A 27,885-nucleotide genomic window follows, 5' to 3' on the forward strand; every position below is an offset into this window, starting at 1 on the left:
CCGACCCAGGAGAGGACAACAGTGATCAGTGGTTTGTCAACACGGGAAACCGGGGACGAGGAGACTCCACCCAAGATCTGCCCCCGACAGGATCTCAGGTACGAGCGTTTTCCCGGACGGTTCGGACATGCCAACAGAAAATGCCCACCGAGACCACAGTACATGCATCGGCCCTCGCGTCTCCGGAGTGCCCTCTCCCCCTCGGACAGGCGAGCAAACCCCAGCTGCATGGGTTCACCCCCAGACAAGTCATCCCCAGGAGGCGTGGGAGGAGAGGGAGGCACGGGTGGGACAGCAAACGTAGGCACCAATCTGTTAGAAGACCTCCGCAGGTTCTCCTTAAAGGAAGGTCTCTCCCTGAGTCTGGTGTCAATCAAAATCAGGAAAGAAATAAGAGACTCGAGCTCAACTGGTAGGTCCTTAGCTGCAACCTCATCCTTCAAGGCATCCGAGAGACCATGAGAGAAAGCAGCGACCAGAGCCTCATTATTCCAGCCCACCTCTGCTGCCAGGGTACGAAACTCAATGGCGTATTCAGCTACGGATCGTGAACCCTGTCTGATGGACATAAGGAGCTTCGCAGCAGAGGCAGCACGAGCCGGCACATCGAATACCTTCCGAAGAGAAGCAACAAAACCGGAAAACTCGGCAACCACCGGATTGTTGTTCTCCCATAAAGGGCTGGCCCAGGCCAAGGCCTTGTCCGAGAGCAGCGAGATCAAGAAGCCCACCTTTGATCTCTCAGTGGGAAAGGCATGTGGCAGCAACTCGAAATAAATGCCCACCTGGTTAAGGAAACCTCGGCACTGAGTTGGCTCTCCCCCAAAGCGCTGTGGAAGAGGGGCAGAACCGGTCATACCCCGAAACACCGCAGGCGCAACAACAGGTGTCGGGGTAGACTCTGGCGCAACAACCGGAGCGGCAGTAGGAGCGAGCCCAGGAGCGACAACCGACCCATCGGCAACGGGAGCGAAATGAGCCGTGCGTTCAAGCAGGGTTTGCAACGCCACAGCGAACCGACCCAACAGGTGATCCTGCTGATCAAGTCTGGCAACCAGCGTGGGTAGCGAGGATGGCCCTGTACCGTCAGAATTCATGGCTTGGTCCTAATGTCACGGAACCATGAACCAGACGTACAACAAGAGATAAGAGAAAATAAGAAGGCTTTATTGAAAATAAAGCTGTAAAGCAAAAGTCCAAACGGATGGTGAAATCGAGCAGAGTCTTTGCGAAGCCAGAGGTCAGGAACCAGAAGGGTAGTCAGACGAAGCCAGGATCAGGAACCAGCAGGGTAGTCAGACGAAGCCAGGATCAGGAACCAGCAGGGTAGTCAGACGAAGCCAGGATCAGGAACCAGAAGCAGCAGCAGTCTTAGAAGCATGTGAACACAAGAGGACCAAGCAAGGAACTGAAGCCACAGACCTCCTATATATATGAGCTAGGCATCCAGCTCCTCCCAGTGGGAAGGAGGAGCCGCAGGGTGGAAGGCTACAAGAAACCCAGAAACCAAGATGGCCGCCAGCACATGTCAAACGAAGGAGAACAGCAAGAAGGTAAGACCATGACAGCCACCAGAACCTCCGGGACACCAGATCACAGGTGGACTTACCACCAGGATGTCCAGCGAGAACAGTATCGTGATGTTCCTTAAACACCTTGTATCGTAGGCCCTCAGGAACAAACAACCTCCCTGGGGGACACGAACCAGGAGCCCCCTCCTGAGCTCCCAACACCTCCAATTCAGGGTACAGAGCGGAGACCACCACTCCATCCGCCAAAATCGGCGCTGGATCTTCTGAATCACCTCCCCCAGGGAAGCTGCGAGACAAGGCATCAGCCTTGACGTTCTTGACCCCTGGGTGAAAGGTAACCACGAAATTGAACCTGGTAAAAAAAAGTGACCATCTGGCCTGCCTAGGGTTCAGACGCTTGGCAGATTGCAGGTAAACCAAATTCTTATGGTCAGTATACACCGTAACGGGGTGAGACGCCCCCTCCAACCAGTGGCGCCATTCCTCAAAGGCCAACTTGATAGCCAACAACTCTCTATCTCCAACATCATAATTCCTCTCGGCAACTGAGAGCTTCTTGGAGAAGAAGGCACACGGGACCCACTTGCCAGGAGATGAACCCTGTGACAGCACCGCCCCAACCCCCACCTCTGATGCATCAACCTCCACTACGAATGGTTGAGACACATCCGGCTGCACCAGAATGGGAGCGGACGCAAAACGCTCCTTAACAGCCGAAAAGGCCTGCAACGCCTCATCCGACCAGACAGAGACATCGGCGCCCTTCTTGGTCATATCAGTAAGAGGTTTTACTAGGGTAGAATAATTTGAAATAAATTTCCTATAATAATTTGTAAACCCCAAGAACTGCATCAAAGCTTTCTGATTCTCTGGTCGGTCCCACTCCAGAACCGCCCGGACCTTTTCGGGGTCCATACGAAAACCGGAATCAGAAAGCATGTATCCCAAGAACGGAAGCTCTTGCACCGCAAACAAACATTTCTCCAATTTGGCATACAACTTATTCTCCCGAAGGATCGTCAAAACCTGTCTCACATGATCCTGATGGGTCTTCAGATCAGGAGAATAAATTAAAATGTCATCCAGGTAAACTACTACGAACCTCCCCATCAAGTGATGAAAAATGTCATTGACGAATCGCTGATCAGAGATCAAGGGCAGGGGATATGGATCCCGGACTGTAATACGGTTCAACTCCCGGAAATCCAAACACGGTCTCAGTGATCCATCTTTTTTCTTCACAAAGAACAAACCTACTGCCACTGGAGACTTAGATGGTCTAATATGACCCTTTGCCAAACTCTCGGCGACATACTTTCGCATGACCTCTCTTTCGGGTTGAGAGAGGTTGTAAAGCCGAGACTTTGGCAACTTGGCGCCAGGAATGAGATTAACTGGACAATCATAGTCCCGATGAGGGGGCAATTCCTGAGCCCCACCCTCCGAAAAAACATCCGCAAAATCCGAGGGATACGGAGGTAAAGCCGTAATGGACACTTCAGAAATAGATGTGACAAGACAATTGTCCGAACAAAACTCGCTCCAACCAATGATTTGTTTCGCTTGCCAGTCTATAATTGGGTTATGTCTAATCAACCATGGCAACCCCAAAACTATAGGAGCTGGCAAATCCTTCATGACAAAACTAGAAATAATTTCAGCATGTGAATCACCCACCCTTAAATGAATACCATGAACAATGTGAGTGAGACTCCTTTGAGAAAGAGGGGAAGAATCAATTGCAAAAACACGAATCTCGTTCTCTAACGTGCAAGTACTTAGTCCCAGGCCTTGAAGAAAAAGAAAGTCAATTAGGTTTACCCCAGCACCACAATCAAGGAATACATCAACAAACACATTTTTTGACTCTAGCACCACCATAGCTGAAAGGAGAAAACGGGAACTGCAGGGAGCTTGCATACCTGTCTGCTCCACCACACCATTCATACTACCAAGTGTGAGGGAGTTTTTTTTTTATTTTTTCCTTTTCTCTTCCACCTGTGATTTAACATGAGGACAAGAAAAAATAAAATGACCCCTCTTTCCACAAAAGTAACATAGTTTGTGCAATTTCCTAAAGTCTCTACTATCAGAATGGCAAGAAATCTGACCCAATTGCATGGGTTCCTCCGCTACTCCAGAGTTATAAGCAATATCACCCTGGGCAGAAGAAGAAACAAAACCACACGCAGGAGGAATCCCCTGCACGGAGGGACCCTTACCCCTCTCTCGGATACGTCTATCCAACCGTATAGCCAAAGACATAGCATTCTCTAAAGTATCCGGATACTCATGAAAAGCCAAGGCATCCTTCAACCTTTCAGATAACCCCTGACAAAACTGACTACGTAACGCGGGGTCGTTCCACCCCGACTCAGTAGCCCACCTCCTAAACTCTGTACAGTAACCCTCTGCAGTATGTTCACCCTGCAGTAAGTTACGCAATTTCGATTCTGCCATCGAGACCCGATCTGGGTCATCGTAAATCAATCCCAGGGCTTGGAAAAATTCCTCCACTGACCGGAGAGCCAGAGAACCGGGCGGCAGAGAAAAAGCCCAGGATTGAGCGTCCCCTTTAAGCAGAGACATGATGATACCAACCCTCTGATCCTCATTACCTGACGAAAATGGACGCAGTCGAAAGTACAATTTGCATGACTCTTTAAAGCGGAAAAAATCATCCGTACTCCCTGTAAATCTGTCGGGAAGAGCGACTTTAGGCTCCCCACCAATTTGACCTGTACCTGATGCCAGAAACCTCTGACACTGTGTGACCGTACCACGCAGATCCGCAACCTCTAGGGATAAACCCTGCATGCGGTCAACCAGTGCATCAATTGACGCCATCACAAAAGCGCTGAGTGATGGCCGTCACAGTATGGCGGATTATAATGTCACGGCGGGCGTGCACTCAGTATGACAGATAACGAACCAACCAGGCTCTGGGCGAGAGACAGGGAAGGGTCACCTCCTAGCTAATCCCTGACCTCTTTCTCTGCACTGCTCAGCCCATCTACAGATCTTGAAGGTAGATCTGAGATGTCCCCGTGCCTGGGCTGACAAACCCTGAATTCCCTGAGATGGTGAAGTGGGAAGTAGGAGCAGCCTGCTCGCACAGAACCTGGATGGGAAAGATGACACAAAACAACCAACTAGAAACAACACTTATCTTCCTGAGCTGGAGCAGACAGCCAACCTTCCTTCCTAGCTTCCAAGATCACAATAATGAATATAATCCGCTCAGGGCACTGGGCAGAGGAGCTATTTAAACGAATGACTCCACCCAGTGCACCTGATGAGGGGCGTATCCAGCACGACTCCAAAACAAACACTAAACTCGTGCTGCAATCCTGGCCGACCTCCGCACATCGTCAGAGTGGGGCATGACAGTCACCTTGCCAATTTGTGGTCTCATGATGCTGCTGCCACCTCCACACTATGTCACCTTGCCACTCTGGTCTCCTGATGCTACTGCCACCTCCACACTGTCACCTTGCCACTCTGTGGTCTCCTGATGCTGCTGCTACCTCAACACTATGTAAAGGTGAAATAGTGTAGAGGTGGCATCAGCATGAGGAGACCACAGAATGGCAAAGTAACATATTGTGGAGGTGGCAGCAGCATCAGGAGGCCACAGAGTGGCAATGTAACATAGTGTAGAGATGGCAGCAGCATCAGGAGGAGGCCACAGTGTTGCACAATGACAGTTTGGAGGTGGAAGCAGCATGAGGAGGCCACAGAGTGGCAAGGTGACATAGTATTGAGGTAGCAGCAGCATCAGGAGACCACAGAGTGGCAAAGTGACATAGTGTGGAGGTGGCAGCAGCATCATGAGACCACAAATTGGCAAGGTGACATAGTGTGGAGGTGGCAGCAGCATCAGGAGGCCACAGGGTGGCAAGGTGACATAGTGTTCAGGTGGCAGCAGCATCAGGAGACCACAGAGTGGCAAGGAGACATAGTGTGGAGGTGTCATCAGCATCAGGAGACCACAGATTGGCAAGGTGACATAGTGTGAAGGTAGTGTGAAGGTGGCAGCAGCATCAGGAGATGACAGTGTTGGCCTCCTCCTGATGCTGCTGCCATCTCCACACTATGTTACCTTGCCACTCTGTGGCCTCGTGAAGCTGCTGCCACCTCCACAATCTGTTACTTTGCCACTCTGTGGTCTCCTCATGCTGCTGCCACCTCCACACTATGTCACCTTGCCACTCTGTGGCCTTTCATGCTGCTGCCACCTCCACACTATGTCACCTTGCCACTCTGTGGTCTCCTGATGCTGCTGACACCTACACACTATGTCACCATGCCACTCTGTGGTCTCCTGATGCTGCTGCCACCTCAACACTATGTCACCTTGCCACTCTGTGGCCTCCTGATGCTGCTGCCACCTCCACACTGTCATTGTGCCACCCTGTGGCCTCCTCCTGATGCTGCTGCCACCTCCACACTATGTCACCTTGCCACTCTGTGGTCTCCTGATGCTGCTGCCACCTTTACACTATGTCACCTTGCCACTCTGTGGCCTCCTCATGCTGCTGCCACCTCCACACTATGTCACCTTGCCACACTGTGGTCTCCTCATGCTGTTGCCACCTCCACACTATGTCACCTTTCCACTCTGTGGCCTCCTGATGCTGCTGCCACCTCCACACTTTGTCACCTTGCCACTCTGTGGTCTCCTGATGCTGCTGACACCTACACACTATGTCACCTTGCCACTCTGTGGTCTCCTGATGCTGTTGCCACCTCAACCTTATGTCACCTTGCCACTCTGTGGCCTCCTGATGCTGCTCTGCTAGAATATTACTGTCTGATTGGAATGCTAAAACAAAATAATGAACTTTATTACTTTATTTATTAAAAACCGTAGTCAAAGACTTATAACTCAAATATATCAGGCTAGGGTATATCCCCAAGGTGCGGAGAAGAGATACACAAGTTGCTTTTGTATCTCTTATCCCTGAATGTGTTACTAGGGTATAGGAGGGTGTTATCTCAAAACCCTATTAAGAATTCGTAACACCCTCAATGTGCGCATCAGTGTTACTCTGGAATCTGGACATAGACACCTCCTTAACAATAAGGTAGGTGTATTGTCCAGTATCCTATCACTGCTATACAAGAGCTCACTATAGGGATAGTACTATGGTGTGTTCAAAAACCTGCAGGAGTCCAGGTGAAAACAGCTGATTAATCACTCTGAACAACTCCGATAGTAACATTATCCCTGAGTACACCCCTTACTACCCCTGCTCTATGGGTTTCTGTGTGGTAGTATGCCCACACTTCTTCAGGAGCAAGTACAGGAGGTAACTTGGTATTGAATTATTGAATCCCTGCACAGAGTGGCGTGCAGGATCTCAGTGTATCGGCGCTGTGACGGCCGTACCGGCTGCCCGAACGCCAGCACTAAATAGCTCTAACTCCTCCCCCAGCAAGCACAGTCACAAAGGGTAGCCAATCACAGCAGAGGTGTGTCCCACTGCTCCTCCCGCTGTGCGGCACCCAATACAGGTTTGCAGTGGTGATGCTGGGGAGTGTTGCTGCTAGTAGCAACCACATGAATGGGGGAACCTATTGGCGGTCAGAAATAGCGATCATAACTTTCACTGCAGACATACAGTACAGACCAAAAGTTTGGACACACCTTCTCATTCAAAGAGTTTTCTTTATTTTCATGACTATGAAAATAGTAGATTCACACTGAAGGCATCAAAACTATGAATTAACACATGTGGATTTATATACATAACAAACAAGTGTGAAACAACTGAAAATATGTCATATTCTAGGTTCTTCAAAGTAGCCACCTTTTGCTTTGATTACTGCTTTGCACACTCTTGGCATTCTCTTGATGAGCTTCAAGAGGTAGTCCCCTGAAATGGTTTTCACTTCACAGGTGTGCCCTGTCAGGCTTAATAAGTGGGATTTCTTGCCTTATAAATGGGGTTGGGACCATCAGTTGCGTTGAGGAGAAGTCAGGTAGATACACAGCTGATAGTCCTACTGAATAGACTGTTAGAATTTGTATTATGGCAAGAAAAAAGCAGCTAAGTAAAAAAAAAACGAGTGGCCTTCATTACTTTAAGAAATGAAGGTCAGTCAGTCAGCTGAAAAATTGGGAAAACTTTGAAAGTAAGGGCTATTTGACCATGAAGGAGAGTGATGGGGTGCTGCGCCAGATGACCTGGCCTCCACAGTCACCGGACCTGAACCCAATCGAGATGGTTTGGGGTGAGCTGGACCGCAGAGTGAAGGCAAAAGGACCAACAAGTGCTAAGCATCTCTGGGAACTCCTTCAAGACTGTTGGAAGACCATTTCAGGGGACTACCTCTTGAAGTTTATCAAGAGAATGCCAAGAGTGTGCAAAGCAGTAATCAAAGCAAAAAGGTGGCTACTTTGAAGAACCTAGAGCAGAGGTCAGCAACCTCCGGCACTCCAGCTGTGGTGAAACTACAACTCCCAGCATGCTCTATCGACTTCTATGGGAGTTCCAACAACAGCCAAGCATGTTTGTATGCTGGGAGTTGTAGTTTCACCACAGCTGGAGTGCTGAAGGTTGCTGATCCCTGACCTAGAGTATGACATATTTTCAGTTGTTTCACACTTGTTTGTTATGTATATAATTCCACATGTGTTAATTCATAGTTTTGATGCCTTCATAGACATGAAAATAAAGAAAACTCTGAATGAGAAGGTGTGTCCAAACTTTTGGTCTGTACTGTGTGTCCAAACTTTTGGTCTGTACTGTATTTATAGGTGTGATCCATCTAGGGGATTAGATGTCACTTATCGTATCTTCGATATATATCATTATGAGGTTATAAATCGTGCCTATTATTTCAGAGAAATAACTTGCAAGACTATGGTTGCATATATATGCTGGTGGATTATACAGGGACATAATGGGGACATAATGTGTAAGATCGTGGACACACATGGTATATGCCCATTTATGACTTCTGACCACAATGACAGATTTCTCATTAAACAGGGGGTTTTCAAGCTCAAACAGTGGTTTACACAGCACATCACACTTGGCATCACTCGGCACCATGAAGTTGCAACATGTTACATCAACATGAAAGCAATAAACCCTTGCCCAGCTAGGCACTCACAATACAGAGGTCTCCATAACTCAACTCAGATATGGTCCAGCAGTCCTCTCTCTCTCTCATATATATATATATATATATATATATATATATATATATAATATATATATATATATATATATATATATATATATATAACACACTATCTAACACTAATTGAGACTTCCTATTTTTCTGAAAACAAACTCAAACTAAATTATTATTTTTTTAACAAAAAAAAAAAAAGATTAGCACAGCTTGGCGGCCACAGCTTGCATACACAAAGAGTGGTGCAAAGCTGGAAAAAAAGGAAAAAAAATAAAACTTGACAAAAAACACTTACACACTTATTAAAATGTATGGGCTCCAGTGAGGTACATTAGTTATCACAGAAGTTTTCAGTGAATAAGGCCTCATGCACACAACAGTATTTTTTCACGGTCCTCAAAACGGGGTTCCGTTGGTCCGTGATCCGTGACCGTTTTTTCGTCCGTGGGTCTTCCTTGATTTTTGGAGGATCCACGGACAGGAAAAAAATGTCGTTTTGGTGTCCGCCTGGCCGTGCGGAGCCAAACGGATCCGTTCTGACTTACAATGCAAGTCAATGTGGACGGATCCGTTTGACGTTGACATAATATGGTGCAATTGCAAACGGATCCGTCCCCCATTGACTTTCAATGTAAAGTCAGGAGTTAATATACCATAGGATCGTAGTTTTCTCCAATCCGATGGTATATTTTAACTTGAAGCGTCCCCATCACCATGGGAACGCCTCTATGTTAGAATATACCATCGGATTTGAGTTAGATCGTGAAACTCAGATCCGACAGTATATTCTAATACAGAGGCGTTCCCATAGTGATGGGGACGCTTCAAGTTAGAATATCCTACGAACTGTGTACATGACTGCCCCCTGCTGCCTGGCAGCACCCGATCTCTTACAGGGGGCTGTAATCCGCACAATTAACGCTTCTTTTATGAAAGTGCCCCCGTGCCTAAGGCTGAAGATTCCCTAAAGTCCCTGAGATGGTGGAAAGGGGGAAAGAGGCAGCCTGCTTCCTCAGGTCCTGGAGGAGGCAGGTGTCTCGCTAACAGCCTAGACAGGACACAAAAAGGAAACCAAAACCAACTTATCTTGTAGCAGAGCAGAAACAGCAAATCCACCTTTCCACAGAGCAAGACAGAAGCTATAACCCACACAGGACACTGGGAAGGGACGTAATTTAAACTCACACAAACAACCCCACCCAGTGAACCTGAAGGGAGGCGGATACAGCTCAACTCAAAATCCAAAACAAACAAAAAAATCTATACACGTGCTGCTAACCTGGCAGACCTCCGCACATAACCCGAGCAGGGCATGACAGTACCCCCCCTTCTACCGGTGACCTCCGGACTCCCCCGGCCCAACTTTATCCGGGTGGGCCCTGTAAAAGGCAGGCCCTCACCAGTCGGCTGACACTAACATCCACAGCCGGAACCCAAATCTTCTCCTCGGGGCCGTATCCCCTCCAGTGTACCAGATACTGAAGGGAACCCCGAAGAACGCGTGAGTCGAGAACCCTAGAGATCTCGAACTCTAAATTGCCATCAACCAGAACAGGAGGAGGAGGCAATGGCGATGGTTCCACCGGTTTCACATATTTCTTCAGTAAAGACGTGTGGAACACATCATGGATCCTCCAGATCTGCGGAAGATCAAGACGAAACGACACTGGATTGATAACCGCAGATATTTTGTAAGGCCCAATAAATCTTGGACCAAGTTTCCAAGATGGTTCTCTCAGTTTAATATTTTTAGTAGATAACCACACCAGATCACCCACACACAGGTCCGGACCAGTCACACGTCTCCTGTCAGCCATTCGCTTATACCTCTCACTCATCTTCTCCAAATTAACTTGGATCCTCCGCCAGATAGAAGACAAGGCAGAAGAAAATCTCTCCTCCTCTGGCATCCCAGAGGAACCAGTCCCAGAAAAGGTACCAAACTGAGGATGAAAACCATATGTGCCAAAAAATGGCGACTTACCCGTGGACTCCTGGCTACGGTTATTCAAAGCAAACTCTGTTAGAGATAAGAATGAGGACCAGTCCTCCTGGTTCTCAGCCACAAAACACCTCAAGTAGGTCTCCAGGTTTTGGTTAGTACGCTCTGTCTGCCCATTCGACTGCGGATGAAAAGCCGAAGAGAACGAAAGTTGAAAACCAAGACGAGAGCAAAACGCCCTCCAAAACCTGGAAACAAACTGTGTGCCCCTATCCGAAACCACATCTGAGGGAATACCATGTAATTTCAACAAAAACCTGAGCAAGAGTCTTAGCATTGGGCAGACTAGCTAACGATACAAAGTGAGCCATTTTACTAAAACGGTCCACAACCACCAAAATCACAGTTTTTCCGGAGGAACTCGACAGATCAGTAATATAATCGATAGACAAGTGTGTCCAAGGACAAGATGGAATAGACAAAGGAAGAAGTGAACCAGAAGGTTGAGTGTGAGCAACCTTTGACACAGGTCTCACAAGCTGCTACGTAATCCTCAACACTCTTACGTAACCCGGGCCACCAGATCCTCTGAGAAATAAGATCAAAGGTGGACTTGCCACCAGGATGTCCAGCCAAGACAGAATCGTGATTTTTCTTGAATAGTTTGTATTGCAGTCCAGCAGGAACAAACAACCCCCCTGGGGGACAAGAATCTGGAAACCCCTTCTGGGATCCCAACACCTCCATCTCCAACTCGGGTTACAGAGCGGAGACCACCACCCCATCAGCCAAAATCGGAGCAGGATCCTCCGAATCACTTCCCCCAGGAAAACTACGAGACAATGCATCTGCCTTGACGTTTTTAACCCCGGGGTGAAAAGTAACTACAAAATTGAACCTAGTAAAGAACAGTGCCCATCTAACCTGTCTAGGATTCAGACGCTTGGCGGATTGCAGGTAAGCCAAATTCTTATGATCAGTATACACTCACCTAAAGAATTATTAGGAACACCATACTAATACGGTGTTGGACCCCCTTTTGCCTTCAGAACTGCCTTAATTCTACGTGGCATTGATTCAACAAGGTGCTGATAGCATTCTTTAGAAATTTTTGCCCATATTGATAGGATAGCATCTTGCAGTTGATGGAGATTTGAGGGATGCACATCCAGGGCACGAAGCTCCCGTTCCACCACATCACAAAGATGCTCTATTGGGTTGAGATCTGGTGACTGTGGGGGCCATTTTAGTACAGTGAACTCATTGTCATGTTCAAGAAACCAATTTGAAATGATTTGAGCTTTGTGACATGGTGCATTATCCTGCTGGAAGTAGCCATCAGAGGATGGATACATGTTCTCATTATGTTTACGCCAAATTCGGACTCTACCATTTGAATGTCTCAACAGAAATCAAGACTCATCAGACCAGGCAACATTTTTCCAGTCTTCAACAGTCCAATTTTGGTGAGCTCGTACTATTTGTAGTGGAGATGAGTGGTACCCAGTGGGGTCTTCTGCTGTTGTAGCCCATCCACGCCCAAGGTTGTGCGTGTTGTGGCTTCACAAATGCTTTGCTGCATACCTCGGTTGTAGCGAGGGGTTATTTCAGTCAACGTTGCTCTTCTATCAGCTTGAATCAGTCGGCTCATTCTCCTCTGACCTCTAGCATCCACAAGGCATTTTTGCCCACAGGACTGCCGCATACTGGATGTTTTTCCCTTTTCACACCATTCTTTGTAAACCCTAGAAATGGTTGTGCGTGAAAATCCCAGTAACTGAGCAGATTGTGAAATACTCAGACCGGCCCGTCTGGCACCGACAACCATACCACGCTCAAAATTGCTTAAATCACCTTTCTTTACCATTCTGACATTCAGTTTGGAGTTCAGGAGATTGTCTTGACCAGGACCACCCCCCTAAATGCATTGAAGCAACTGCCATGTGATTGGTTGACTAGATAATTGCATTAATGAGAAATAGAACAGGTGTTCCTAATAATTCTTTAGGTGAGTGTATACCGTAATGGGATGAGACGCCCCTCCAACCAGTGACGCCATTCCTCAAAGGCCAATTTGATGGCCAGCAATTCCCTATCTCCTACATCATAATTCCTCTCGGCGACCGAGAGCTTCTTGGAAAAAAAAGCGCACGGACGCCATTTGCCAGGAGATGAACCCTGCGACAACACTGCTCCAACCCCCACCTCTGATGCATCCACCTCCACCACGAATGGCTGAGACACATCGGGCTGCATTAGAATGGGAGCAGACGCAAAACATTCCGTAATAGCCGAAAAGGCCCGCAATGCCTCATCCGACCAGACAGAGAAGTCGATGCCTTTCCTAGTCATATCGGTCAACAATGGTAGAGTAGTTCAAGATAAATTTTCTATAAAAATTGATAAACCCCAAAAACCGCATCAAAGCTTAATGATTCTCTGGTCGGTCCCATTCCAGAACCGCCCGGACCTTTTCGGGGTCCATATGAAAACCAGAGTCAAAAAGCAGATATCCCAGAAACTGAAGCTCCTGAACAGAAAACACACATTTCTCCAATTTAGCATATAATTTATTGTCCCGAAGGATCTACAAAACCTGTCTCACGTGATCCTGATGGGTCTTCAGATCAGGAGAGTAAATTAGTATGTCATCCAAGAAAATTACAATGAACCTTCCCACCAAATGATGGAAAATGTCATTGACAAATCGCTGAAACACCGCTGGCGCGTTAGATAACCCAAAAGGCATAACCAGATTCTCGAAATGACCCTTGTGTAGGGATGAGCGAACCCGAACTGGGGTTCGTGACACGGACCCGAACCCGAACATTTTCGTGAAAATCCGGGTTCGGGTTCGGTGTTCGGCGCTTTCTTGGCGCTTTTTGAAAGGCTGCAAAGCAGCCAATCAAGAAGCGTCATACTACTTGCCCCAAGAGGCCATCACAGCCTTGCCTACTATTGGCATGGCTGTGATTGGCCAGTGCAGCATGTGACCCAGCCTCTATATAAGCTTGGGTCACGTAGCGCTGCACGTCACTCTGCTGATTCAAGCATAGGGAGAGGTTGCTGCTGCGACGTTAGGGCGAGATTAGGCAGATTAACTCCTCCAAAAGACTTAATTCAGTGATCGATCTCCAGCTGTGGATCATTGAAGTGCTAATATTGAATTGCTCACTTTTTTTAGGCTGCCCAGAGCGTTTTTATATCACTTTTTTCTGGGGTGATCGGCGGCCATTTTGTGGCTTGTGGTGCGCCAGCACAAGCTACCACCAAGTGCATTTAACCATCAATAGTGTGGATATTTTTTGCTATATCCTACATCAGGTGCAGGCTGAGCCTGTGTCACCCAAGTGCATTTAACCATCAACAGTGTGGTTATTTTTTGGCCATATACTACATCAGGTGCAGGCTGAGCCTGTGTCACCCAAGTGCATTTAACCATCAATAGTGTGGTTATTTTTTGGCCATATACTACATCAGGGGCAAGTTGAGCCTGTCACCCAGCGCCTAAAAAATAGACCTGACATTTATATTCCTCCAAATCAGTACTGTTTTAGCTGGTCAAGTTATTTGTAGTGACCGTAAAAGCACAGTTTTTGTTCTGGGTTGAAAAACTATTCCCAAATTTGCCATTCTCAAAATAAGTAGTTTCTGCTATATCAGGCCTACTTTAAATCTATCCCAAAAAGGATATCTTAGATTCAAGGTGCTGATAGTGTCATTCTGAAAAACTTAACACACATGCTACCGTGCAGATACAAGTCTAATTCTGTGATTAAAGGTATATCTGTCACACAGCGCGTAAAAAATAGGCCTCACATTTCTATTCAACCAAATCTGTACTGTTTTAGGTGGTCAAATTATTTGTAGTGACCGTAAAAGCACAGTTTTTGTTCTGGGTTGAAAAACTATTCCCAAATTTGCCATTTTCAAAATTGTGGTGAACGGGAACAATGAGGAAAACATCTAATAAGGGACGCGGACGTGGACATGGTCGTGGTGGTGTTAGTGGACCCTCTGGTGCTGGGAGAGGACGTGGCCGTTCTGCCACAGCCACACGTCCTAGTGAACCAACTACCTCAGGTCCCAGTAGCCAGCAGAATTTACAGCGATATTTGGTGGGGCCCAATGCCGTTCTAAGGATGGTAAGGCCTGAGCAGGTACAGGCACCCAGTATTCTGCAGAAAGCGCACAGATGGCGCATGAAAACCAAGCCCATCAGTCTGTCACATCACCCCCATGCATATCAGGGAAACTGTCTGAGCCTCAAGTTATGCAGCAGTCTCTTATGCTGTTTGAAGACTCTGCTGCCAGGGTTTCCCAAGGGCATCCACCTAGCCCTTCCCCAGGGGTGGAAGAGATAGAATGCACTAACGCACAACCACTTATGTTTCCTGATAATGAGGACATGGGAATACCACCTCAGCACGTCTCTGATGATGACGAAACACAGGTGCCAACTGCTGCGTCTTTCTGCAGTGTGCAGACTGAACAGGAGGTCAGGGATCAAGACTGGGTGGAAGACGATGCAGGGGACGATGAGGTCCTAGACCCCACATGGAATGAAGGTCGTGCCACTGACTTTCACAGTTCGGAGGAAGAGGCAGTGGTGAGACCGAGCCAACAGCGTAGCAAAAGAGGGAGCAGTGGGCAAAATCAGAACACCCGCCGCCAAGAGACTCCGCCTGCTACTGACCACCGCCATCTGGGACCGAGCACCCCAAAGGCAGCTTCAAGGAGTTCCCTGGCATGGCACTTCTTAAACAATGTGCTGACGACAAGACCCGAGTGGTTTGCACGCTGTGCCATCAGAGCCTGAAGCGAGGCATTAACGTTCTGAACCTTAGCACAACCTGCATGACCAGGCACCTGCATGCAAAGCATGAACTGCAGTGGAGTAAACACCTTAAAAAAAAAAGAAGTCACTCAGGCTCCCCCTGCTACCTCTTCTGCTGCTGCCGCCTCGGCCTCTTCTGCTGCTGCCGCCGCCTCGGCCTCTTCCTCCGCCTCTGGAGGAAAGTTGGCACCTGCCGCCCAGCAAACATGGGATGTACCACCAACACCGCCACCTGCGTCACCAAGCATCTCAACCATGTCACACGGCAGCGTTCAGCTCTCCATCTCACAAACATTTGAGAGAAAGTGTAAATTCCCACCTAGCCATCCTCGATCCCTGGCCCTGAATGCCAGCATTTCTAAACTACTGGCCTATGAAATGCTGTCATTTAGGCTGGTGGACACAGACAGCTTCAAACAGCTCATGTCGCTTGCTGTCCCACAGTATGTTGTTCCCAGCCGCCACTACTTCTCCAAGAGAGCCGTGCCTTCCCTGCACAACCAAGTGTCCGATAAAATCAAGTGTGCACTGCGCAACGCCATCTGTGGCAAGGTTCACCTAACCACAGATACGTGGACCAGTAAGCACGGCCAGGGACGCTATATCTCCCTAACTGCACACTGGGTAAATGTAGTGGCGGCTGGGCCCCAGGCGGAGAGCTGTTTGGCGCACGTCCTTCCGCCGCCAAGGATCGCAGGGCAACATTCTTTGCCTCCTGTCTACTCCTCCTCCTACTCAGCTTCCTCCTCCTCTTCTTCCACCTGCTCATCCAGTCAGCCACACACCTTCACCACCAACTTCAGCACAGCCCGGGGTAAACGTCAGCAGGTCGTTCTGAAACTCATATGTTTGGGGGACAGGCCCCACACCGCACAGGAGTTGTGGCGGGGTATAGAACAACAGACCGACGAGTGGTTGCTGCCGGTGAGCCTCAAGCCCGGCCTGGTGATGTGCGATAATGGGCGAAATATCGTTGCAGCTCTGGGACTAGCCGGTTTGACGCACATCCCTTGCCTGGCGCATGTGCTGAATTTGGTGGTGCAGAAGTTCATTCGCAACTACCCCGACATGTCAGAGCTGCTGCATAAAGTGCGGGCCGTCTGTTCGCGCTTTCGGCATTCACACCCTGCTGCTGCACGCCTGTCTGCGCTACAGCGTAACTTCGGCCTTCCCGCTCACCGCCTCATATGCGATGTGCCCACCAGGTGAAACTCCACCTTGCACATGCTGGACAGACTGTGCGAGCAGCAGCAGGCCATAGTGGAGTTTCAGCTGCAGCACGCACGGGTCAGTCGCACTGCGGAACAGCACCACTTCACCACCAATGACTGGGCCTCCATGCGAGACCTGTGTGCCCTGTTGCGCTGTTTCGAGTACTCCACCAACATGGCCAGTGACGATGACGCCGTTATCAGCGTTACAATACCACTTCTATGTCTCCTTGAGAAAACACTTAGGGCGATGATGGAAGAGGAGGTGGCCCAGGAGGAAGAGGAGGAAGAGGGGTCATTTTTAGCACTTTCAGGCCAGTCTTTTCAAAGTGACTCAGAGGGAGGTTTTTTGCAACACCAGAGGCCAGGTACAAATGTGGCCAGACAGGGCACACTACTGGAGGACGAGGAGGACGAGGATGAGGAGGAGGTGGAGGAGGATGAGGATGAAGCATGTTCACAGCGGGGTGGCACCCAAAGCAGCTCGGGCCCATCACTGGTGCGTGGCTGGGGGGAAACACAGGACGATGACGATACACCTCCCACAGAGGACAGCTGGTCCTTACCTCTGGGCAGCCTGGCACACATGAGCGACTACATGCTGCAGTGCCTGCGCAACGACAGCAGAGTTGCCCACATTTTAACGTGTGCGGACTACTGGGTTGCCACTCTGCTGGATCCCCGGTACAAAGACAATGTGCCCACCTTACTTCCTACACTGGAGCGTGATAGGAAGATGCACGAGTACAAGCGCACGTTGATAGACGCGCTACTGAGAGCATTCCCAAATGTCACAGGGGAACCAGTGGAAGCCCAAGGCGAAGGCAGAGGAGGAGCAAGAGGTCGCCAACGCAGCTGTGTCACGGCCAGCTCCTCTGAGGGCAGGGTTAGCATGGCAGAGATGTGGAAAAGTTTTGTCACCACGCCACAGCTAACTGCACCACCACTTGATACGGAACGTGTTAGCAGGAGGCAACATTTCACTAACATGGTGGAACAGTACCTGTGCACACCCCTCCACGTACTGACTGATGGTTCGGCCCCATTCAACTTCTGGGTCTCCAAATTGTCCACGTGGCCAGAGCTAGCCTTTTATGCCTTGGAGGTGCTGGCCTGCCCGGCGGCCAGCGTTTTGTCTGAACGTGTATTCAGCACGGCAGGGGGCGTCATTACAGACAAACGCAGCCGCCTGTCTACAGCCAATGTGGACAAGCTGACGTTCATAAAAATGAACCAGGCATGGATCCCACAGGACCTGTCCATCCCTTGTGCAGATTAGACATTAATTACCTCCCCTTAACAATATATTATTGTACTCCAGGGCACTTCCTCATTCAATCCTATTTTTATTTTCATTTTACTATTATATTGCGGGGCAACCCAAAGTTGAATGAACCTCTCCTCTGTCTGGGTGCCGGGGTCTAAATGTGTGACAGTGGCCTGTTCCAGTGGTGGGTGACGTGAAGCCTGATTCTCTGCTATGACATGAAGACTGATTCTCTGCTGACATGAAGCCTGAATCTCTGTTACGGGACCTCTCTCCTCTGCCTGGGTGCCTGAGCCTAAATATGTGACAGTGGCCTGTTCCAGTGGTGGGTGATGTGAAGCCTGATTCTCTGCTATGACATGAAGACTGATTCTCTGCTGACATGAAGCCAGATTCTCTGTTACGGGACCTCTCTCCTCTGTCTGGGTGCCGGGGCCTAAATATGTGACAGTGGCCTGTTCCAGTGGTGGGTGACGTGAAGCCTGATTCTCTGCTATGACATGAAGACTGATTCTCTGCTGACATGAAGCCAGATTCTCTGTTACGGGACCTCTCTCCTCTGTCTGGGTGTCGGGGCCTAAATATGTGACAGTGGCCTGTTCCAGTGGTGGGTGACGTGAAGCCTGATTCTCTGCTATGACATGAAGACTGATTCTCTGCTGACATGAAGCCTGAATCTCTGTTACGGGACCTCTCTCCTCTGCCTGGGTGCCTGGGCCTAAATATGTGACAGTGGCCTGTTCCAGTGGTGGGTGACGTGAAGCCTGATTCTCTACTATGACATGAAGACTGATTCTCTGCTGACATGAAGCCAGATTCTCTGTTACGGGACCTCTCTCCTCTGTCTGGGTGCCGGGGCCTAAATATGTGACAGTGGCCTGTTCCAGTGGTGGGTGACGTGAAGCCTGATTCTCTGCTATGACATGAAGACTGATTCTCTGCTGACATGAAGCCTGAATCTCTGTTACGGGACCTCTCTCCTCTGCCTGGGTGCCTGAGCCTAAATATGTGACAGTGGCCTGTTCCAGTGGTGGGTGACGTGAAGCCTGATTCTCTGCTATGACATGAAGACTGATTCTGTGCTGACATGAAGCCTGAATCTCTGTTATGGGACCTCTCTCCTCTGCCTGGGCCTAAATATGTGACAGTGGCCTGTTCCAGTGGTGGGTGACGTGAAGCCTGATTCTCTGCTATGACATGAATACTGATTCTCTGCTGACATGAAGCCTGAATCTCTGTTATGGGACCTCTCTCCTCTGCCTGGGTGCCTGGGCCTAAATATGTGACAGTGGCCTGTTCCAGTGGTGGGTGACGTGAAGCCTGATTCTCTGCTATGACATGAATACTGATTCTCTGCTGACATGAAGCCTGAATCTCTGTTATGGGACCTCTCTCCTCTGCCTGGGTGCCTGGGCCTAAATATGTGACAGTGGCCTGTTCCAGTGGTGGGTGACGTGAAGCCTGATTCTCTGCTATGACATGAAGACTGATTCTCTGCTGACATGAAGCCTGAATCTCTGTTATGGGACCTCTCTCCTCTGCCTGGGTACATGGGCCTAAATATGTGACAGTGGCCTGTTCCAGTGGTGGGTGACGTGAAGCCTGATTCTCCGCTATGACATGAAGACTGATTCTCTGCTGACATGAAGCCTGAATCTCTGTTATGGGACCTCTCTCCTCTGCCTGGGTGCCTGGGCCTAAATATGTGACAGTGGCCTGTTTCAGTGGTGGGTGACGTGAAGCCTGATTCTCTGCCATGACATGAAGACTGATTCTCTGCTGACATGAAGCCAGATTCTCTGCTATGGCATGAAGAGACTGATTCTCTGCTGACATGAAGCCAGATTCTCTGCTATGGCATGAAGAGACTGATTCTCTGCTGACATGAAGCCTGAATCTCTGTTATGGGACCTCTCTCCTCTGCCTGGGTACATGGGCCTAAATATGTGACAGTGGCCTGTTCCAGTGGTGGGTGAAGTGAAGCCTGATTCTCTGCTATGACATGAAGACTGATTCTCTGCTGACATGAAGCCTGAATCTCTGTTATGGGACCTCTATCCTCTGCCTGGGTGCCTGGGCCTAAATATGTGACAGTGGCCTGTTCCAATGGTGGGTGACGTGAAGCCTGATTCTCTGCTATGACATGAAGACTGATTCTCTGCTGACATGAAGCCTGAATCTCTGTTATGGGACCTCTCTCCTCTGCCTGGGTGCCTGGGCCTAAATATGTGACAGTGGCCTGTTCCAGTGGTGGGTGACGTGAAGCCTGATTCTCTGCTATGACATGAAGACTGATTCTCTGCTGACATGAAGCCAGATTCTCTGCTATGGCATGAAGAGACTGATTCTCTGCTGACATGAAGCCAGATTCTCTGCTATGGCATGAAGAGACTGATTCTCTGCTGACATGAAGCCTGAATCTCTGTTATGGGACCTCTCTCCTCTGCCTGGGTACATGGGCCTAAATATGTGACAGTGGCCTGTTCCAGTGGTGGGTGACGTGAAGCCTGATTCTTTGCTATGACATGAAGACTGATTCTCTGCTGACATGAAGCCTGAATCTCTGTTATGGGACCTCTCTCCTCTGCCTGGGTGCCTGGGCCTAAATATGTGACAGTGGCCTGTTCCAGTGGTGGGTGACGTGAAGCCTGATTCTCTGCTATGACATGAAGACTGATTCTCTGCTGACATGAAGCCTGAATCTCTGTTATGGGACCTCTCTCCTCTGCCTGGGTACATGGGCCTAAATATGTGACAGTGGCCTGTTCCAGAGGTGGGTGACGTGAAGCCTGATTCTCCGCTATGACATGAAGACTGATTCTCTGCTGACATGAAGCCTGAATCTCTGTTATGGGACCTCTCTCCTCTGCCTGGGTGCCTGGGCCTAAATATGTGACAGTGGCCTGTTTCAGTGGTGGGTGACGTGAAGCCTGATTCTCTGCCATGACATGAAGACTGATTCTCTGCTGACATGAAGCCAGATTCTCTGCTATGGCATGAAGAGACTGATTCTCTGCTGACATGAAGCCAGATTCTCTGCTATGGCATGAAGAGACTGATTCTCTGCTGACATGAAGCCTGAATCTCTGTTATGGGACCTCTCTCCTCTGCCTGGGTACATGGGCCTAAATATGTGACAGTGGCCTGTTCCAGTGGTGGGTGAAGTGAAGCCTGATTCTCTGCTATGACATGAAGACTGATTCTCTGCTGACATGAAGCCTGAATCTCTGTTATGGGACCTCTATCCTCTGCCTGGGTGCCTGGGCCTAAATATGTGACAGTGGCCTGTTCCAATGGTGGGTGACGTGAAGCCTGATTCTCTGCTATGACATGAAGACTGATTCTCTGCTGACATGAAGCCTGAATCTCTGTTATGGGACCTCTCTCCTCTGCCTGGGTGCCTGGGCCTAAATATGTGACAGTGGCCTGTTCCAGTGGTGGGTGACGTGAAGCCTGATTCTCTGCTATGACATGAAGACTGATTCTCTGCTGACATGAAGCCAGATTCTCTGCTATGGCATGAAGAGACTGATTCTCTGCTGACATGAAGCCAGATTCTCTGCTATGGCATGAAGAGACTGATTCTCTGCTGACATGAAGCCTGAATCTCTGTTATGGGACCTCTCTCCTCTGCCTGGGTACATGGGCCTAAATATGTGACAGTGGCCTGTTCCAGTGGTGGGTGACGTGAAGCCTGATTCTTTGCTATGACATGAAGACTGATTCTCTGCTGACATGAAGCCTGAATCTCTGTTATGGGACCTCTCTCCTCTGCCTGGGTGCCTGGGCCTAAATATGTGACAGTGGCCTGTTCCAGTGGTGGGTGACGTGAAGCCTGATTCTCTGCTATGACATGAAGACTGATTCTCTGCTGACATGAAGCCTGAATCTCTGTTATGGGACCTCCCTCCTCTGCCTGGGTCCATGGGCCTAAATATGTGACAGTGGCCTGTTCCAGTGGTTGGTGACGTGAAGCCTGATTCTCTGCTATGACATGAAGACTGATTCTCTGCTGACATGAAGCCTGAATCTCTGTTATGGGACCTCTCTCCTCTGCCTGGGTGCCTGGGCCTAAATATGTGACAGTGGCCTGTTCCAGTGGTGGGTGACGTGAAGCCTAATTCTCTGCTATGACATGAAGACTGATTCTCTGCTGACATGAAGCCAGATTCTCTGCTATGGCATGAAGAGACTGATTCTCTGCTGACATGAAGCCAGATTCTCTGCTAAGGCATGAAGAGACTGATTCTCTGCTGACGTGAAGCCCGATTCTCTGCTATGGGACCTCTGTCCAATTGATATTGGTTAATTTTTTTTAATTTTTTTTTAATTTTAATTCATTTCCCTATCCACATTTGTTTGCAGGGGATTTACCTACATGTTGCTGCCTTTTGCAGCCCTTTAGCTCTTTCCTGGGCTGTTTTACAGCCTTTTTAGTGCCCAAAAGTTCGGGTCCCCATTGACTTCAATGGGGTTTGGGACGAAGTTCGGGTCGGGTTCGGATCCCGAACCCGAACATTTCCGGGAAGTGCGGCCGAACTTCTCGAACCCGAACATTCAGGTGTTCGCTCAACTCTACCCTTGTGCATGTTGAAGGCCGTTTTCCACTCATGCCCCTCCTTGATTCTGATCAGATTGTAGGCCCCTCTTAAATCTAACTTGGAGAACACCTTGGCTCCAACAATTTGATCAAAAAGCTCAGAAATCAAAGGAACCGTAATGCGGTTCAATTCCAGGAAATCCAAACAAGGTCTAAACGAACTATCCTTTTTCTTTAGAAAGAATAAACCAACTGTGACCAGAGACTTAGATGGCCTAATATGACCCTTTGCCAAACTCTCGGCAAATATACTTCCGCATGAACTCTTTCGGGTTGAGAAAGATTGTATAGCCGAGACTTTGGCAACTTAGCCCCTGGGATGAGATTAACCGGACAATCATATTCACGATGAGGAGGCAACTCCTGAGCCCCACCCTCCAAAAAGACATTCTCAAAATCTGAGAGATACTGAGGTAGAACCGTAGTAGACACCCCTGAGATAGATGCACTAAGACAATTGTCCGAACAAAATTCACTCCAACCAATGATCTGCCTTGCCTGCAAATCTATAGTAGGGTTATGTTTTATCAACCACGGTAAACCTAAGACCATAGGAGCGGGCAAGTCCTTCAAGACAAAACAAGAAATGATCTCAACATGCGAATCACCCACCCTTAACTAAATACCATGAGCAATATGAGTGAGACTCCTTTGAGAAAGAGGGGAAGAATCAATTGCAAACACCGGAATCTCTCTTTCTAAAGTGCAAGTACTTAAGCCCAGATTTTGAAGAAAAAGAAAATCAATAAGGTTTACTCCAGCACCACAGTCAATGAATACTTCAAAATTAAATTTTCCTGAGTCTAGCGCCACCATAGCTGGAAGGAGAAAACGAGTATTGCAGAGAGATTGCATACCTGCTTGCTCCGACACCCCATTCACACTACCAAAAGTCAGGGATGTTTTTTTTTTTTTCTTTATGTAAACCTCTTTGTGGTTCTTTATCATCAACTTGCGGTTTAACAAAAGAGCAAGCATAAACAAAATGACCACTCTCTCCACATTAATAACATAGCTTATGCAACCTCCTAAAGTTCCTATTACCAGAACGGAAAGACACCTGACCCAGCTGCTTGGGTTCCTCCACTACCCCAGAATTACATGTCATATTACCCTGGGGAACCGGTGAGACGGAACCACTCCCAGAAGGGATCCCTCGCGCGGAAGAAACCCTACACCTCTCTCTAATGCGTCTATCTAACCGTACTGCTAAAGACATAGCATTCTCCAACGTGTCAGGATACTCATGAAAAGCGAGGGCATCTTTCAATCTCTCAGACAACCCCTGACAAAACTGACTACATAGCGCGGGGTCATTCCACTCAGACTCCGTAGCCCATCTCCTAAACTCAACGCAGTACGCCTCAGCAGAATGTTCACCTTTTAATAAATTACGCAACTTAGATTCCGCCATCGAGACCCGATCTGGGTCATCATAAATTAATCCCAAGGCTTTAAAAAATTTGTCCACCACCTGGAGGGCCAGAGAACCGGTCGGCAGAGAAAAGGCCCAGGACTGCATGTCCACTTTAAGCAGGGATATGATTATCAGTACTCTCTGACTCATCACCAGATGAAGACGGCCTCAGCTGAAAATACAGCTTGCATGATTCTCTAAAGCAGATAAAGTCATCCACACCCCGTGAAAATCTATCAGGGAGAGCGACTCTAGGCTCCCCATTAATTTGACTTCCTCCTATAGCACCTAATGCCAGAGCATTCTGACACTGTGTGACAGAATTACGCAGATCAGCAACCTCTAGGGATAATCACTGTATGTGATCAACTAACGCATCAATTGACTTCATCTCAAAGCAGCTGAGAAATGGCAGTCTAGGTATGGGCGGGTAATAATGTCACGGTGGGTAGGATACAAGATACAATAAACACACAGAAAACCTCAAAACAAGCGTCTAGGCCAGAAGCTCTCCCTGGACTTCTGTGCCCACGTTAAGACCCTAAAGGTGGGAATTAACGTGCCCCCGTGCCTAAGGCTGAAGATTCCCTGAGATGGTGGAAAGGGGGAAAGAGGCAGCCTGCTTTCTCAGGTCCTGGAGGAGGCAGGTGTCTCGCTAACAGCCTAGACAGAACACTAAAAGGAAACCAAAACCAACTTATCTTGTAGCAGAGCAGAAACAGCAAATCCACCTTTCCACAGAACAAGACAGAAGCTATAACCCGCACAGGACACTGGGAAGGGTCGTCATTTAAACTCACACAAACGACCCCACCCAGTGCACCTGAAGGGAGGCGGATACAGCTCAACTCAATACCCAAAACAAACAAAAAAAAACTACACACGTGCTGCTAACCTGGCAGACCTCTGCACATAACCTGAGCAGGGCATGACACAGAAACAATGACAGAGGCTGTAATAACATTAATACTGAAAAAGGGGAAGGACCCACTAGATATGGGGTCATATAGGCCTATCTCCTTATTAAATACAGATATGAAGCTACTCTCAAAAATTCTGGCTATAAGGTTATCCAAGGTCATTACAGCAATTATACACCCCGATAAAAATGGGTTTATTCCTAATAAGGGTATGCATTATAACCTGCATCGTCTATTTGTTAATATGCAGTCTTCCGGGGGGGGTCTCACGGTCCATCCTGTCGCTGGACTCATCTAAATCGTTTTACAGAGTGGAGTGGGGATTCCTATGGAAAGCTCTGGGGAAGATGGGATTTGGTACCAGATTCATTCATATGATCAAGCTCTTGTATAGATCCCCTAGGGCAAGATTTAATATAAATGGGAGCTTGACGGAGAGTTTTCCGTTGAGTAGGAGTATCCGTCATGGTTGCCCTCTCACTTCATTGCTATTTGATATATACATCAAGTCCTTTGCTGCCAAAGTTAGGCAGGACCCCAGGATTAAAGGGTTTAGAATACTGGGACCAGACGACCGTATTTCTTTATACGCCGAAGATGTTTTGTTTTTTATAGACCACACTAATACCGTACTTCCCAAACTTATCCAGATAGGTAATACTTTTGGGTCAGTTTCAGGTTTCGATATTAACTGGTCTAAAACAATACTTATGCCGGTAGATAGGCCTGAATATCCTATTGAATGGTCCTTGAGTATGCTGAAGCCTGTTCACTGTTGAATATCTGGGAGTGATGATATCCCCTAAAGTGGAACAATTTGTACAGTTAAACCTGATTCCGTTGATTAGCAAATTGAGGTCAAAGGTGATGGTGTGGCTTCAACATCCTTTATCCAGAGCTGACCGAATATCCCTGGTAAAAATGGTGATATTATCCCACTCCTCTATATTGTCACGGGGCGCCGGCGGCGCACTTACTCTCCGCAGCGCCGACGGCGCCCCGCCTCTGTACAGGAGCAAGGACGCGTGCAGCGTCCTCGTCTCCTAGGTGGTGGGGGGGCGGGACGGACCCGGCCGCGCACGTCTCCTCAGCGCGGCCGGTGTCCTCAGTTCCCCAGCAACCAGATTAAGCCTGAGCACCGCTTAACACGTCACATGACCCCTGCTAGTCAGTATTTAAACAGGCAGCCTGCTGGCCACAGGTTGCCTGTTATTTAGGTTCCATCTGTGATTTTGTATGACCTGGCGTACTTACCTTCTGCTGATTTCCTGACGATCCTCTGCCTGCTCCTTGTGTACTTTGCTGCTCTCCTGGTATTCTGACCCTGGCTTCCTCCTGACGTTCCTCTGCTGAGTCCTTTGGTACTTCACGACTCTCCTGGTATTTATGAATAGTCTCCTGACTATTCTCTGCTTGCTCCATTTGTACTTCGTTGCTCTCCTGGTATTGACTTGGTCTGTTTACGTTCTGTTGTTTGTCTGGTCCGTCCTCCCTGCACTTATTCCAAGCTAGGGATTGCCGTCCAGTTGTCCCCTGTCATTAGGACTTGCGAGGCAAGTAGGCAGGGCCAGGGGTGAAGGTGGAGCGCAGTGGTCACTTCCCTCCCTCCTGTGTGTGTGTGTGTACGCGAACGTTACAAAATAACAGGCCCTACCAAACCACTGTATCATGAATCCTCTGGTGACCCTGACAGATCAGGTTTCTAACCTGATGCAGATGGTGCAGGAGCTAGGGGAAAAGCTCAGTTCTTTTGAGTTAGGACAAGGCTCTTCCACTCCTCGGGCCTCCAGTCCCCATATGGAGCCGCAGATTAAGCTTCCAGAACCCTTCTCTGGAGACCGGAGGAAGTTTCATTCTTTTAAGGAGAATTGTAAACTTTATTTCCGTTTGCGCCCCTTGTCCTCCGGCTCTGAGAGTCAACGCGTTGGCATTGTAATTTTCCGATTACAGGGTGATCCCCAGGAGTGGGCGTTCTCTTTACCAGCTGATGCCAGTTGTTTAGCATCAGTAGAGGGTTTTTTCAGGCCCTGGGTACCCTGTATGATGAACCGGACAGGGCCCTGGTAGCCGAGACTGCTCTTAAGGCACTGGTTCAGGGCGATCAACCCGCGGAGGAGTATTGCACCCAATTTAGAAGGTGGTGTGTTCCCTCAGGTTGTAATGAACCAGCCCTTAAGAGTCAGTTCAGGTCAGGTTTGTCTGATAACCTGAAAGACCTTCTAGTGAGTTATCAGCTTCCAGAGACTCTAGAGGAGATGATGACCCTAGCTGTTCGATCGTCGGGTTAGAGAGAGACGACAGGAACGATAGTTCTCTTCTCAGGTGGTGGTCCAGCCTGAGGTCTGTCCCCGGAATGGAGCTGAGGTCTCTTCCGAAGAACCCATCCATGTCGGCATGACCCGAGGGGATCTGCGCTGCAGACGTGGAGTTTGCTTTTACTGCGGAGATCCTGACCATTGGATTAACCAGTGTCCTAAGAAGATACTCTCCGTCAAATCTCCCAAGGCAAGGCAACCTAAAGACCAGATACACCCTGATATTTAGCAATGGATGAACATCGGCCGGGACGGTTCGCGAACGCGATCAAATGTTCGCGAACCGCAAGTTTGCGGCAGGCCCTATTCACTTTAAAGGCCGGCGAACCAGGAATACCTTCAGGTCATATTTGCAGCCATCAAATACTAGAAGTGCACAAATAGTCCCACAACATGGACAGTGACATACCAGATGTATTATTCGAATTTGCGATTTCCATTCATTATTTTTTTCAATGCGAAATATCGGCAATGTAATTTTCGCCTATGCGCATGCGCGGTGAAAAAAAAACTAACTCCCCAAAACCTGTCCTGCCGCAGAGTTCATACAGGTAGTCATTAACTGCACGTTTCTGCTGGAGCAGCCTATCAAGCGTATACAAGGTGGAGTTCCATCTCGTCGGGCAGTCACAAATCAGATGTCTGACGGGAAGGTGGTGTCGCCACTGAATGTCAGCAAGGCGAGCCTTGGCTATGTA

General features: G+C 48.6%; 1 protein-coding gene across 6 annotated transcripts in view; it reads right to left on the minus strand.

Annotated features, from left to right (window-relative positions):
- The window catches only part of CFH (complement factor H), a 1,589,177-nt gene that overhangs the window by 35,850 nt on the left and 1,525,442 nt on the right, over positions 1-27,885 (minus strand). The window lies entirely within an intron of this gene.

This window comes from Bufo bufo, chromosome 9, assembly GCF_905171765.1.
Source record: "Bufo bufo chromosome 9, aBufBuf1.1, whole genome shotgun sequence".
In the NCBI taxonomy this organism is placed as follows: Eukaryota; Metazoa; Chordata; class Amphibia; order Anura; family Bufonidae; genus Bufo; species Bufo bufo.